The 15,867-nt window shown below is 45.8% G+C and overlaps 7 non-coding genes across 7 annotated transcripts; 1 reads left to right on the top strand and 6 right to left on the bottom strand.

Annotated features, from left to right (window-relative positions):
- Positions 1–22: 22 nt before the first annotated feature.
- trnai-aau (transfer RNA isoleucine (anticodon AAU)) lies at positions 23–96 on the bottom strand. The gene has a single exon. It is a non-coding gene; the product is annotated as a tRNA-Ile (tRNA).
- Positions 97–1,135: 1,039 nt separating this feature from the next.
- Positions 1,136–1,208, top strand: trnaa-agc (transfer RNA alanine (anticodon AGC)). Its single transcript has one exon. It is a non-coding gene; the product is annotated as a tRNA-Ala (tRNA).
- Positions 1,209–2,275: 1,067 nt separating this feature from the next.
- trnaf-gaa (transfer RNA phenylalanine (anticodon GAA)) lies at positions 2,276–2,348 on the bottom strand. Its single transcript has one exon. It is a non-coding gene; the product is annotated as a tRNA-Phe (tRNA).
- A 106-nt stretch (positions 2,349–2,454) lies between these two features.
- trnai-aau (transfer RNA isoleucine (anticodon AAU)) lies at positions 2,455–2,528 on the bottom strand. The gene has a single exon. It is a non-coding gene; the product is annotated as a tRNA-Ile (tRNA).
- Positions 2,529–4,764: 2,236 nt separating this feature from the next.
- trnaf-gaa (transfer RNA phenylalanine (anticodon GAA)) lies at positions 4,765–4,837 on the bottom strand. The gene has a single exon. It is a non-coding gene; the product is annotated as a tRNA-Phe (tRNA).
- A 1,385-nt stretch (positions 4,838–6,222) lies between these two features.
- On the bottom strand, positions 6,223–6,294 carry trnaq-cug (transfer RNA glutamine (anticodon CUG)). The gene has a single exon. It is a non-coding gene; the product is annotated as a tRNA-Gln (tRNA).
- A 2,461-nt stretch (positions 6,295–8,755) lies between these two features.
- trnap-ugg (transfer RNA proline (anticodon UGG)) lies at positions 8,756–8,827 on the bottom strand. Its single transcript has one exon. It is a non-coding gene; the product is annotated as a tRNA-Pro (tRNA).
- Between the last annotated feature and the right edge of the window lie 7,040 nt (positions 8,828–15,867).

The following is a 15,867-nucleotide window of genomic DNA, read 5'->3' as shown; positions in this document are numbered from 1 at the left end:
GCCCCCAGACAATAAAAACAGATGGCAAGTACGGGGATCGAACCCGCGACCTTGGCGTTATTAGCACCACGCTCTATCCAGCTGAACTAACCAGCCTGGCTTAGCCATCCATGTCTGCCTGATTGGAAAAAAAACCTGCCATAATGTTTGTGAATGCTCTCGCACCCAAAGCAAGAATCATACCCCTAGACCAACGAGCCTTCTTGCCCAAAGCCAGGAAAAAAGAGCTATTTCAGCATCAACAAAAGAAGGAACATGAACTAACGTGGAAGCAATCAAAGTCCTCGAGACAGTGTGAAAGGCAGTGTGCAAGTTGGCCTCTTAATTGACCTAAAAATGGGGCTGTATCTAACATGTAGAGGGATGTTAGGGAGGACAGCTGAAACGGTCAGATGTCACTTAGACCAGCGGGTCTCGATTCCAGTCCTCGCGCCCCCTGCTCTTCACATTTTGTAAGTTTCTCGTATAGCTTCAGACATTTGTTCCATTCGAACGTAAGTGCCCTGAGAACTGGACATCACATGACATCCCTCCATGATTCAAGTTCAAAGCGTATGTATACGTTCAATTCATAGTGAGTAATACAGTGGTGTATCGAGGTATACAGAGGTAAATGATGTCACACTTCTCCATGTGTGAAGAAGTTGCGCAGCACAAATCCGTGAACCAATGTTCCAAAGTGAAGTATACTTTGACGGATTTCCCCTGCTCAGGGAGTGGGGAGCAATGAACACTGTGTATGGACCATGTCAATCACTAGGAGCTCACTTCTAATGAGCTGATTATGCGAATCAGGTGTGCTAACAAAGAGAGACATGCAAAACATGCAGACCTGGGGGGAACGAGGACTAGAATTGAGAACCGCTTCCTTAGACTTTAAGTCAGTGTGAGCAAAAGAGGTGAGAAGTTGTCTGCATGATCCGAGTGTTCCAAGGTAGCCTACATAATACAAGAATCCATACACATGCATACTGGCGTAACAAGACCGAGAAGGTCCTTAAACACAAAAGCTTAATCTCTTTGTTAATTCGACAACATAATCTCGGCCAGTGCAAAGGAGCAAGCCCAGAGGAGGGACAGCCTCTTTGCATCAAACCCGTCATTCCCAGCTATGCTCGTCATTCTTGAAAGGCCAGGGGAATTAGCTCAAATGGTAGAGCGCTCGCTTAGCATGCGAGAGGTAGCGGGATCGATGCCCGCATTCTCCAAGTTGGCTCCTGCCCTTTTACTCACACATCCCTAGAGGAGTGGTTTTCAATCCTGTCCTGGAGGCATCCCTGCCCTGCACATTTCGCATTTCCCCTCATCTAACAAACCTGTTTCAAATCATCAGCTCATTAGTAGAGACTGCAAGACCTGATTTGGGTGTGTCTAATAAGGGAGACATACAAAATGTTCAGGGCAGGGGTGCCTCCAGGAAAGGTTTGAAAACCATTGCCCTAAAGAGACTGACTGAGCGTTGACGCAATGCTGCCACACTCCCACGTTAGCTTTTTTTGGGCTCACAGCTGCCAAAAAGTATTTCAGACATGGTCCTGTGCAAATTGGTTGCAAAACAGTGCCATTTTACGCACAGTTCCCTAAAGCAGTGGTTTTCAAACCTGTCCTGGAGGCACCCCTGCCCTCCAAATTTTGAATGTTTCCCTCATCTAACAGACCTGTTTCAAATCATCAGCTCATTAGTAGAGACCGCGAGACCTTATTTGGGTGTGTCTAATAAGGGAGACAATAAAAATGTGCCTGGCAGGGGTGCCTCCAAGACAGGTTTGAGAACCACTGCCCTAAAGAGACAGACTGAGCATCGATGCAATGCGGCCACACTCTCTACGTTAGTTAATTTTTTTGGACTAAAAGGTGCCGAAAAGTATTTCAGACATTGTCCTGCGCAAACTGGTGGCAAAATAGGTCCCACCAAGATTTGAACTCAGATCACTGGATTCAGAGTCCAGAGTGCTAACCATTACACCATGGAACCTTATCTGGTGCAGCTGTTGCTCACATGGCCACAAACACTGGCACCATCGCCAAACTAGTGCTGTTTTATCTTTTCCTGCGGCAAGAAAGCACACAGGCTCCACCGAGATTCGAACTCAGATCGCTGGATTCAAAGCCCAGAGTGCTGACCATTACACCATGGAACTGAAACTGCTTGGTTGGAGGCCAACTTGGAAACAGATAGCTCTCTGGTTGTGGGGAACAGTTATACAGAGAGGTTGGAACCCAGTGATTTTTGGTCAATGGCCCGCCTCAAAAAAGGGAAAAGTGCGGGAGATGTTGCCGAAACCCGGGATCGAACAGGGGACCTTTAGATCTTCAGTCTAACGCTCTCCCAACTGAGCTATTTTGGCTACAACAAACCTCTGCTTAGCAAGCAGTGATTTCAGTGAGATCACCCTACTCTTTGTCGGAGATGAAGAGCAAAGCAAAGATGAGCCCCCAGACAATAAAAACAGCTGGCCAGTACGGGGATCGAACCCACGACCTTGGCGTTATTAGCACCACGCTCTAACCAGCTGAGCTAACCGGCCTGGCTTAGCCATCCGTGTCTGCCTGATTGGAAAAACCTGCCATAATGTTTGTGAATGCAATGAGACAATAAAGCTTCACGTTTTAACCTAAACTAGGGGTCGTCCGGGATTTGAACCCGGGACCTCTTGCACCCAAAGCGAGAATCATACACCTAGACCAACGAGCCTTCTAGCCCAAAGCCAGGAAAAAATAGCTATTTCAGCATCAACAAAAGAAGGAACATGAACTAACGTGGAAGCAATCAATGTCCTCGAGACAGTGTGAAAGGCTAACGAATGCAAGTTGGCCTCTTAATTGACCTAAAAATGGGGCTGTATCTAACATGTAGAGGGATGTTAGGGAGGACAGCTGAAACGGTCAGATGTCACTTAGACCAGCGGGTCTCAATTCCAGTCCTCGCGCCCCCTGCTCTTCACATTTTGTAAGTTTCTCGTATAGCTTCAGACATTTGTTCCATTCGAACGTAAGTGCCCTGAGAACTGGACATCACATGACATCCCTCCGTGATTCAAGTTCAAAGCGAATATATACGTTCAATTTATAGTGAGTAATACAGTGGTGTATCGAGGTATACAGAGGTAAATGATGTCAAACTTCTCCATGTGTGAAGAAGTTGCGCAGCACAAATCCGTGAACCAATGTTCCAAAGTGAAGTATACTTTGACAGATTTCCCCTGCTCAGGGAGTGGGGAGCAATGAACACTGTGTAGGGACCATGTCAATCACTAGGATCTCACTTCTAATGAGCTGATTATCAGAATCAGGTGTGCTAACAAAGAGAGACATGCAAAACATGCAGACCTGGGGGGAGCGAGGACTAGAATTGAGAACCGCTTCCTTAGACTTTAAGTCAGTGTGAGCAAAAGACTTGAGAAGTTGTCTGCATGATCCGAGTGTTCCAAGGTAGCCTACATAATACAAGAATCCATACACATGCATACTGGCGTAACAAGACCGAGAAGGTCCTTAAACACAAAAGCTTAATCTCTTTGTTAATTTGACAACATAATCTCGGCCAGTGCAAAGGAGCAAGCCCAGAGGAGGGACAGCCTTTTTGCCTCAAACCCGTCATTCCCAGCTATGCTCGTCATTCTTGAAAGGCCAGGGGAATTAGCTCAAATGGTAGAGCGCTCGCTTAGCATGCGAGAGGTAGCGGGATCGATGCCTGCATTCTCCAAGTTGGCTCCTGCCCTTTTACTCACACATCCCTAGATCAGTGGTTTTCAATCCTGTCCTGGAGGCATCCCTGCCCTGCACAATTCGCATTTCCCCTCATCTAACACACCTGTTTCAAATCATCAGCTCATTAGTAGAGACTGCAAAACCTGATTTGGGTGTGTCTAATAAGGGAGACATACAAAATGTTCAGGGCAGTGGTGCCTCCAGGAAAGGTTTGAAAACCATTGCCCTAAAGAGACCGACTGAGCGTTGACGCAATGCTGCCACACTACCACGTTAGCTTTTTTTGGGCTCACAGCTGCCAAAAAGTATTTCAGACATGGTCCTGTGCAAATTGGTTGCAAAACAGTGCCATTTTACGCACAGTTCCCTAAAGCAGTGGTTTTCAAACCTGTCCTGGAGGCACCCCTGCCCTTCACATTTTGAATGTTTCCCTCATCTAACACACCTGTTTCAAATCATCAGCTCATTAGTAGAGACCGCGAGACCTTATTTGGGTGTGTCTAATAAGGGAGACAATAAAAATGTGCAGGGCAGGGGTGCCTCCAGGACAGGTTTGAGAACCACTGCCCTAAAGAGACAGACTGAGCATCGGTGCAATGCGTCCACACTCTTTACGTTAGTTAATTTTTTTGGACTGAAAAGTATTTCAGACATTGTCCTGCGCAAACTGGTGGCAAAATAGGTCCCACCGAGATTTGAAGATGGATCACTTGATTCAGAGTCCAGAGTGCTAACCATTACACCATGGAACCTTAACTGGTGCAGCTGTTGCTCACAGGGCCACAAACACTGGCACCATCTCCAAACTAGTGCTGTTTTATCTTTTCCTGCGGCAAGAAATCACACAGGCTCCACCGAGATTCGAACTCAGATCGCTGGATTCAAAGCCCAGAGTGCTGACTATTACACCATGGAACCAAAACTGCTTGGTTGGAGGCCAACTTGGAAACAGATAGCTCTCTGGCTGTGGGGAAGCAGTTATACAGAGAGGTTGGAACCCAGTGATTTTTGGTCAATGGCCCGCCTCAAAAAAGGGAAAAGTGTGGGAGATGTTGCCAAAACCCGGGATCGAGCCAGGGACCTTTAGATCTTCAGTCTAACACTCTCCCAACTGAGCTATTTCGGCTACAACAAACCTCTGCTTAGCAAGCAGGGATTTCAGTGAGATCACCCTACTCTTTGTCGGAGCTGAAGAGCAGAGCAGAGATGAGCCCCCAGACAATAAAAACAGCTGACCAGTACGGGGATCGAACCCGCGACCTTGGCGTAATTAGCACCACGCACTAATCAGCTGAGCTAACCGGCCTGGCTTAGCCATTAGTGTCTGCCTGATTGAAAAAAAACAGCTATAATGTTTGTGAATGCAATGAGACAATAAAGCTTCACGTTTCAACCAGAATCAGGTGTGCTAACAAAGAGAGACATGCAAAACATGCAGACCTGGGGGGAGCGAGGACTAGAATTGAGAACCGCTTCCTTAGACTTTAAGTCAGTGTGAGCAAAAGAGGTGAGAAGTTGTCTGCATGATCCGAGTGTTCCAAGGTAGCCTACATAATACAAGAATCCATACACATGCATACTGGCGTAACAAGACCGAGAAGGTCCTTAAACACAAAAGCTTAATCTCTTTGTTAATTTGACAACATAATCTCGGCCAGTGCAAAGGAGCAAGCCCAGAGGAGGGACAGCCTCTTTGCATCAAACCCGTCATTCCCAGCTATGCTCGTCATTCTTGAAAGGCCAGGGGAATTAGCTCAAATGGTAGAGCGCTCGCTTAGCATGCGAGAGGTAGCGGGATCGATGCCTGCATTCTCCAAGTTGGCTCCTGCCCTTTTACTCACACATCCCTAGATCAGTGGTTTTCAATCCTGTCCTGGAGGCATCCCTGCCCTGCACAATTCGCATTTCCCCTCATCTAACACACCTGTTTCAAATCATCAGCTCATTAGTAGAGACTGCAAGACCTGATTTGGGTGTGTCTAATAAGGGAGACATACAAAATGTTCAGGGCAGTGGTGCCTCCAGGAAAGGTTTGAAAACCATTGCCCTAAAGAGACCGACTGAGCGTTGACGCAATGCTGCCACACTCCCACGTCAGCTTTTTTTGGGCTCACAGCTGCCAAAAAGTATTTCAGACATGGTCCTGTGCAAATTGGTTGCAAAACAGTGCCATTTTACGCACAGTTCCCTAAAGCAGTGGTTTTCAAACCTGTCCTGGAGGCACCCCTGCCCTCCAAATTTTGAATGTTTCCCTCATCTAACACACCTGTTTCAAATCATCAGCTCATTAGTAGAGACCGCGAGACCTTATTTGGGTGTGTCCAATAAGGGAGACAATAAAAATGTGCCTGGCAGGGGTGCCTCCAGGACAGGTTTGAGAACCACTGCCCTAAAGAGACAGACTGAGCATCGATGCAATGCGGCCACACTCTCTACGTTAGTTAATTTTTTTGGACTAAAATGTGCCGAAAAGTATTTCAGACATTGTCCTGCGCAAACTGGTGGCAAAATAGGTCCCACCGAGATTTGAACTCGGATCACTGGATTCAGAGTCCAGAGTGCTAACCATTACACCATGGAACCTTAACTGGTGCAGCTGTTGCTCACAGGGCTACAAACACTGGCACCATCGCCAAACTAGTGCTGTTTTATCTTTTCCTGCGGCAAGAAAGCACACAGGCTCCACCGAGATTCGAACTCAGATCGCTGGATTCAAAGACCAGAGTGCTATTACACCATGGAACCGAAACTGCTTGGTTGGAGACCAACTTGGAAACAGATAGCTCTCTGGCAGTGGGGAAGCAGTTATACAGAGAGGTTGGAACCCAGTGATTTTTGGTCAATGGCCCGCCTCAAAAAAGGGAAAAGTGCGGGAGATGTTGCCGAAACCCGGGATCGAACCAGGGACCTTTAGATCTTCAGTGTACACTCTCCCAACTGAGCTATTTTGGCTACAACAAACCACTGCTTAGCAAGCAGTGGTTTCAGTGAGATCACCCTACTCTTTGTAGGAGCTGAAGAGCAGAGCAGAGATGAGCCCCCAGACAATAAAAACAGCTGGCCAGTACGGGGATCGAACCCACGACCTTGGCGTTATTAGCAGCACGCACTAATCAGCTGAGCTAACCGGCCTGGCTTAGCCATTAGTGTCTGCCTGATTGAAAAAAACCAGCTATAATGTTTGTGAATGCAATGAGACAATAAAGCTTCACGTTTCAACCCGAATCAGGTGTGCTAACAAAGAGAGACATGCAAAACATGCAGACCTGGTGGGAGCGAGGACTAGAATTGAGAACCGCTTCCTTAGACTTTAAGTCAGTGTGAGCAAAAGAGGTGAGAAGTTGTCTGCATGATCCGAGTGTTCCAAGGTAGCCTACATAATACAAGAATCCATACACATGCATACTGGCGTAACAAGACCGCGAAGGTCCTTAAATACAAAAGCTTAATCTCTTTGTTAATTCGACAACATAATCTCGGCCAGTGCAAAGGAGCAAGCCCAGAGGAGGGACAGCCTCTTTGCATCAAACCCGTCATTCCCAGCTATGCTCGTCATTCTTGAAAGGCCAGGGGAATTAGCTGAAATGGTAGAGCGCTCGCTTAGCATTCGAAAGGTAGCGGGATCGATGCCCGCATTCTCCAAGTTGGCTCCTGCCCTTTTACTCACACATCCCTAGATCAGTGGATTTCAATCCTGTCCTGGAGGCATCCCTGCCCTGCACATTTCGTATTTCCCCTCATCTAACACACCTGTTTCAAATCATCAGCTCATTAGTAGAGACTGCAAGACCTGATTTGGGTGTGTCTAATAAGGGAGACATACAAAATGTTCAGGGCAGGGGTGCCTCCAGGAAAGGTTTGAAAACCATTGCCCTAAAGAGACCGACTGAGCATTGACGCAATGCTGTTACACTCCGACGTTAGCTTTTTTTGGGCTCACAGCTGCCAAAAAGTATTTCAGACATGGTCCTGTGCAAATTGCTTGCAAAACAGTGCCATTGTACGCACAGTTCCCTAAAGCAGTGGTTTTCAAACCTGTCCTGGAGGCACCCCTGCCCTTCACATTTTGAATGTTTCCCTCATCTAACACACCTGTTTCAAATCATCAGCTCATTAGTAGAGACCGCGAGACCTTATTTGGGTGTGTCTAATAAGGGAGACAATAAAAATGTGCAGGGCAGGGGTGCCTCCAGGACAGGTTTGAGAACCACTGCCCTAAAGAGACAGACTGAGCATCGCTGCAATGCGGCCACACTCTCTACGTTAGTTAATTTTTTTGGACTAAAAGGTGCCGAAAAGTATTTCAGACATTGTCCTGCGCAAACTGGTTGCAAAATAGGTCCCACCGAGATTTGAACTCAAATCACTGGATTCAGAGTCCAGAGTGCTAACCATTACACCATGGAACCTTAACTGGTGCAGCTGTTGCTCACAGGGCTACAAACACTGGCACCATCGCCAAACTAGTGCTGTTTTATCTTTTCCTGCGGCAAGAAAGCACACAGGCTCCACCGAGATTCGAACTCAGATCGCTGGATTCAAAGACCAGAGTGCTATTACACCATGGAACCGAAACTGCTTGGTTGGAGACCAACTTGGAAACAGATAGCTCTCTGGCAGTGGGGAAGCAGTTATACAGAGAGGTTGGAACCCAGTGATTTTTGGTCAATGGCCCTCCTCAAAAAAGGGAAAAGTGTGGGAAATGTTGCCGAAACCCGGAATCAACCAGGGACCTTTAGATCTTCAGTCTAACGCTCTCCCAACTGAGCTATTTTGGCTACAACAAACCTCTGCTTAGCAAGCAGGGATTTCAGTGAGATCACCCTACTCTTTGTCGGAGCTGAAGAGCAGATCAGAGATGAGCCCCCAGACAATAAAAACAGCTGGCCAGTAGGGGGATCGAACCCACGACCTTGGCGTTATAGCACCATGCTCTAACCAGCTGAGCTAACTTAGCCCTCCGTGTCTGCCTGATTGGAAAAAACCTGCCATAATGTTTGTGAATGCAATGAGACAATAAAGCTTAACGTTTTAACCTGAACAAGGGCTCGTCCAGGATTTGAACCCGGGACCTCTCGCACCCAAAGCGAGAATCATACCCCTAGACCAACGAGCCTTCTTGCCCTAAGCCAAGAAAAAGAGCTATTTCAGCATCAACAAAAGAAGGAACATGAACTAATGTGGAAGCAATCAAAGTCCTCGAGACAGTGTGAAAGGCTAACGAATGCAAGTTGGCCTCTTAATTGACCTAAAAATGCAAAAGCAGGCAGAGCTGGGCCTGGACCGGATGTCAAAGCACCAGAAGATGGAATCACCATCGACACAGTCATGTCTGGGTTAAGGACTAGTGTGCCTAACAGTGACCCAGGTGCTGAAATGGGCTGCACAACTCCTGCTGCTGTGGGGACGGGTGCGATAGGGCACTCCCTTTTGGCAGAAGTGGGCCGGCGACCCGGTCGCAGAATTGGAGCCTGTCCTTCTCGATTTGGCGGAAGGATAAATTGATGTTTTGGGCCTGATGTTGATGGCACGTCATCCAATTTTTCCCTGGGCAGAGGAAGCTGCGTATCAGCCACATCAATTGGGTCAGATGGAGTCAGTCCCTGGGCGAGGACACTCATTTCCTGATTCTTCTGCTGCCGTTGAAACCTGAAAGTAAATTACTTGTAAAATATATATATATATATATATATATATATATACATATATATATATATATGTGTGTGTGTGTGTGTGTACAGAAGTATTCAGTTCCCTGGAACCAAATAATGTGCCTTGCTTACCACTGAATGAGTGTCCTCTGGTTCAGCTCAAACAGCTGGATCATTGTTTCATCCATCAGCCTTCGACTGTTAAGCACCAGGTCTCGGATGTGGTGGTAATCTGAAAGGATTTTAGACCACCTGGGGGTGCAAACTCCAGCCTTCTTGGTCGGTGACTTGTGTAAAGCACACAGCTTCATACAAATGGCCTCAACCAAGCGGCTGGTGCTGGGCCACTGTGCTGGACCCCCAGGATGTCCAATCAGACACCGTTTCACACTCTCCACACCCGGTGTGACTCCGGACCGCTTCGGTGCCTTAAAGCGCCCATGTGTCAGCTGAGGCTGATGTCGAGGCTGATAGTTGACCCGCTGTTTATCAACGTCAGGGAGAGCTGTCCACAGCTGGATGGCCTCTGTCACCTGCAGGTCGGTCAGGTAAGGAGCCTCACGAAGACCCACCAGGAAACCAGCCAGATCCTGGACCTTGTCCCACCCAGCGATGCCATCAGGTCCAATGACTGCTCCCTAGTAAATGCAGATTAGTGTTAATATACACTTTCAGTCAAAAGCCTTTGAACAGAAATATTTTTTTACATTTTTTAAAGAATTCTGCTCAACAAGCCTGCATTTATTTTATTCAAATACAACAAAAGCCATTATATTGTGAAATAATTTTACTATTTAAAATAAAAATGCTTTCTATTTGAATATAGTTTAAAGTGTAAGTTATTTCTGTGATGCACAGCTGTATTTTCAGCATCATTCCTCCAGTCTTCAGTGTCACATGATCTTCAGAAATCATTCAGATATCCTGATTTGTTGTTCTAGAAACCTTTTTTTATTGATATTATTATCAATATTTAGAACAGTTGTGTACATTTTGTTCAAGATTCTTTGATGAATAGAAGGATCCAAGATAAGAGTTTATCTGTAATAAAAAGCTTTTTTAACATTATACACTATACCATCCAAAAGTGTGGAGTCAGAACATTTAAATCATTATATATTTAGTATTAAATTATAGAAATTAATACTTTTATTTAGCAAGGACGCATTAAATAGATGATAAAGACATTTATAATGTTACAATATATACTGAACTTTCTATTCATCAAAGAAACCTAAACAAAAAATCTCTAGGAGCTATTTTTAACCTAATAATAATAATAATAATATAGCACCCGGCACCTGGTTTTTTTTAGCAGCAAATTGGAATGATTTCTGAAGAATCGTGTGCCCTGAGTAATGATGCTAAAATTCAGCATTGAAATCACAAGACTGAATTACCTTTTTAAATATATTCAAATGGATAGCAGTTATTTTAAATAGTAAACATATTTCAAAATATTACTGCTTTTGTTGTATTTTGAATCAAATAAATGCAGGCTTAAAAAAAAACACCTTGCTTGTAGTGTATTTGGAATAAAACGAGACTGAAACAAAATAAAGCCCTTAGAGTGTCTTACCTGAGCCTCGACGGAGACACTGCTTCCAGTGTCAGATGGCTGTGACAGCACTGAAGAGGCAGGGGCGAGATGCTGTCCCTCTCCTCCAGATGATGTGGACGGCTCAGCCAGTAATGCTGGGGACTGAGGCAGAGGCAAAGATGAGGGGCTGTTTCTGAGATCACGGCAGGGGTCATCCTCATACAGCACTGGAACTGTGATGTCCTCCATGCTCTCTTGCTCAAACCCCTCATCTAGCAGGTCCTGATCATCAACCTCCTCCACCAGCCGGTCTTCCTCCTCTGGGTTCTGGAGCACTGGAGTCAGTGTTTTGCCAGTCTGGCTGTAAAGGTACTCGATTCCCAGCAATTCACCTACAATAATAAAATAATAAAAAAAGAGAAAAAGTGCTCTTAATAATTTATCAAGTACATTGGAGGCTAAATAGATAACTTAATAGAATATTGCAAAAGAACAAAATAAATTTCTTACCTGTATATGCTCCAGGAGGGCGATAGCGCTCATCCCAGGGCTTCCTAAAGACTGTTCGGCTAAGCCGGTCCACAGCCTCTCTCATGGCACTGCCATATGTCCGAATGGAGGACGCCCGTTTTATGGCATCTTCCATTCGGTCATCATTCCAACGCATCAAGCCCTCAAGGAGATAGGCCTGAAAATGCGCATCGCTGGCACTGGTTCCTAAAAGTTAAATAATATTAAAAAATATATAAAAAAGGGTTTTATATGTCACATATGTACAATATATGTACTACACATAAGGTGCTCTGAAGTAACTTGTATACTACATTTAATAGAGTTGTGTAACTAAATTAAAAATGATTGTCACTTATTCCTGTATTACTAGTGACTTGTTAGTCAAGACAGCTTTGTCAATGCTAATGACATTAAAAAGTAATTGTAATGTAGAGTGTGACATTTATTAATGCGGCATTACTTTAAAGTGATGGAAGCAGTTACAGTGCTTATATTTTCTACAGAAAAATAATAATCCATATGCATGTAATACCTGGAATAAAACGGTTCAGGTGGAGGTGGAACGACTCCAAGGAGGTAGAGCCACGAGCACACCTGTAGCAGCACAGCTCCACGCTGCCTTTCTTCAGTGTCCCTGTCTTCATGAACAGCGGAAAGTCCTCTGGGTCTTGTATACACTGGACGTGCTTGCGCTGTTCCTTCCATATCTGCTGGATCCGTTCGTGGTCCAGCAGAGGAACTCCCAGGGTGTCCTTCCCATCCGCACTGTCAAACTGATCAATCAGTGACCCAATCAATCTGGCGGTCTCCTCCACCCCCCTGGTCCTCCTCCGGCAGTGCAGTGCCAACTCCCTCCGGGTAATGCGAGCACTGACCGCCTTTTCTGAGATGTGGCCAGTCTTCTTTGCCGCCAGGTCACTCTCTTTTGCAGAGCGAAGAGCAGCCACATCCTCTGGATCCCACTGAAAGATGCACGTGGACAGACGTGCCATGAAGATCCCGTAGAGTGGATGAGCCTCTGTCGTGACACCTGCAGCAAATCGCCGCATGAAGTGCCAGATGTCGAGGCGCACTACAAGCTCATCCCACTCCGAAAACATGATCTTCACCCGCGATTGGCCATACTGACTGCAGCAGTCCCTGTCCACGTACATCACTTTTGGGGCTGCCTCTCCTGCCTCTCGGTAGCGTTTCATCAGACCAGCTGCCATGGAGTCCAGTCCATGTCCCTCGGCAGCTGTCAGCACAGAGACAAGGACCTGGCCGTGTTCATTTCCGACATTTGTGCACCAGGCAGCTGTTCCTGAAGCAGCACCGGCAAGTTTCTTTGTGACCTATTGGGAAAAATAAAAGATGTGCTCTTTATGTACGCACATCACACACATATCCATATCTGGCAAATTTCTGGATATAAACAGGGCTTTGATACCTTTTTTGTCGAATCCATCTTGAGAACACAGCCAAAGACAGATGTTAATTTGGCCTTGACCTCGTGCAGTCGCCCCAGAACATCCCTGGCATACACGGCTAACAGCCACTTAGGTTTAGGCAGGGCAGGTAAAAGTGGAGGATCAGCAAACACAGGAGGCTGCACAAGGGAGGACCTTGTGAATGGTTCGCAGGCAGTCAGGTACTGCAAGACACGCTGTGTCCATGCCTCACTGTGCTGTTCCATCAGCTTCCTGTAAAGCTGAGTCACACTGTTGCCCAGTGTCCTCTCCCTCATCATCCTCAGCACCCGGTTGTCACATGAGTATCTAAGGAAACAACAGTATAATCATGCAAATGCTTTAGTTGGTAAAAAATAACCCATATAAAAGCACCTAATAATGAATGATTGTCATTATGAATTACCTCTATGTCAGCAAAGCTGGAAACTGACTGCGGTGGCCCATATCCAGCTGTCCTAGGATGTCCTCAGACCAGGCAGGATATTTATTTTTGCAGCGATGCACTCCAGATACTCAGTGGCAAGGTCATACCACCCGTCGATGTCCAAGACCTTACGCACGGTACGGTAAATTCCTGCCGCTGTTAGTCTGTGCTTACCACAGTCTGGGCGAACACAGACAAGAGGAAATAACCACATCTTCAGCGGCATCCATAAGAAAAGGGGCCGACAGAAGAAGAGGTCAGGTGAGGCAGGGGGCTGAGTGTTTATTAAAGGGGGCTGAGGAGGAAACCACCAAAGTTTCAGCTGGGACACTAGTTCTGACTTGCCGGTTCGTGGGTTGGCCTTAAATAGTGTGTTCCGGATCCACTCATGCTGGAAAGGTGGAAGTTGATCTTTCCAGTGACTTGGAAGCTCAGCTGGTGGCTGGTGATGTGAAGGAGCTGGTGCCTTGGCAGTTTCCACTGATGGAGATGGACCTGCACAGTCCTCTGAGTGAATAGTAAAAAAAAATCAATAAGGATGACAGTTGCATTTGATAGTAATATGCCATAAATGCAGCGCACAAACAGCCTGCAAAGCACAATTTTTGGACAAGTATTCATAATTATTATGTTATATTTAGGAACGAGAGTGAAGAAAGTGTACTAGTGTTAAGGAAGCAAAGAAAGCAGCATACACTATATTAATTTAAGGAGAATGAGGATCAGATGGAATGGAGGAAGGAAAATGTGGTGTGATGAATTAAGTGTAAAGCAACGAAGCCCACGGACATGAAGCATACACACAGATAGAGTAAGGAAAAACTGTTCCTCTAATCATTAGAACAATGAATCTCCACCATCCTGTCTGCTCAGGGAGAGCTGAAGAGTGTGTGAGAAGAGCAAGCGGTGTGAAAAAGTTATCTGGTGATTATCTAACAACGGGTAAGTTCGGAAACGCAAATAAATACACTGACACCTTGGGTTACGGTTTTGAAGAAGTGCACTCAAAGAAAGCATCCCGCTTGAGGCATGATATGATATAATTCTGTATTGTAAACAAAACATATTTTAAAATGTTGATTATTTTCCCCCAAGAAATAACGCTTCTCAGTGTGTTTTCACAAAACATTCTTGTAATATGTGCATTTGTGTCATATGCCACACCTGTATTTAGCTGTGCTTCACATTGTGATGCAGCAAATACCAGCTCCTCATCTTCATCTTCAGCAGTGGGAACGGACTTGCCTGGAGCACAAATGTTAAAACTATCATTGTGAACAATACACAGAGACAAACATATGTAAGATGGTGCTTACTTACCAGTAGCGAAAAGCTGCATGGGGGGCAAATGTTTGGCTGGGGGTTCTGCTGCTGGAGGAGGTAAAGTGGACTGCAATAATGGATCTGGAAACGGCAAGTTGACAAGTTTGCCATAATGATAAATTAATATATGTAGAAATGCTGTAGGTAAAATTCTATATTCACACTCCTACTCACAGGGTTTAACTGGTGACGTGAGTTTTTTCGCCAGCTGTGAAGGCGACAAATTTTTGCCACGTGCCAACAGCGCTTTCACAGTTGCGGTCTTCTGTACACCAGTTTGGATAGCTGCAGGTGGAGGTGCAGTGGTTGCAGAAGCACTGGAGGTTGCAGCGTAAGGTGCAGGCTGACGTACGCTGGTGCCCACAGCAGAAGCCCGTCTTTTCAGGACATATGTCTTGAAAATGGCCATGTTGGTTTTGGGCCTGGCATCTGCCTTAACGAGGTACCTGATGAGGGCTTGAGCCTCCTTGCTCTGGTCCTCATAAACATCTTTCATGGACCGGCCCTGGAAGTCACCAAACTCCACCATCAAGCAGCCCTTGTCTCCAGTTGCCCGGGCTTCTGCCTGCATTTCCTGCTTCCTCTGATACTTCTCCACTTCTTCTGCCATCTCTCTAATTTGAGAAGAGTACTGTAGGAACAGTTGTTTATTTTCTGACAGGGGTGTTGTCTGCGCCGTCTCATTGGAAATGCTGAGCACCAAATACACGGCATACCCCAGAGAGTTTTCCAGGAGCCATCTAAATCTCTGGCCCTGGTAGTTCCCAAACTGAAGTTTGCAGTGAGCCAGTACTGAAAACTGGTCACTGGGGTCTCCACCGTTTGTGCTGACAAAAGTACTGGTCTCTGACAGCACCTCCTCCTTAGGTTTGGCCCTTCCAGACTCCACATTTTCAAGGCGCCTCGCCTCCGCCGAAGGTGCCATGAGGAGTCGGCTTGATGTTGCCGATTGCCGTTGAAAAGAGGGATATGCATACATTTTCTGAAATGAAAAACAGAAAAAGACTACTACCTTTTGCAATCTAAAAGACACCTGTATGTTAAGTGTGTAACAATAATTTAACAAGCTACGCATAAACTATATTACTGTGGTAATAAACATGGCCATGACATAAACTGTCCTGAAGATGAGTTTTCTACAAAGAACAGGAATCCCTGACATATAAAATATGTAACGTCAATATGAAGTCTGAAATTTCCTTTTATTTTCAATGCTGTCATCTTAAACCATGATTACACACACACCAGGCTACA

This window comes from Carassius carassius, chromosome 8 (genome assembly GCF_963082965.1).
Source record: "Carassius carassius chromosome 8, fCarCar2.1, whole genome shotgun sequence".
In the NCBI taxonomy this organism is placed as follows: Eukaryota; Metazoa; Chordata; class Actinopteri; order Cypriniformes; family Cyprinidae; genus Carassius; species Carassius carassius.
The sequence above is the reverse complement of the archived record's forward strand: the minus strand, read 5'-3'. Positions and strand labels throughout refer to the sequence as shown.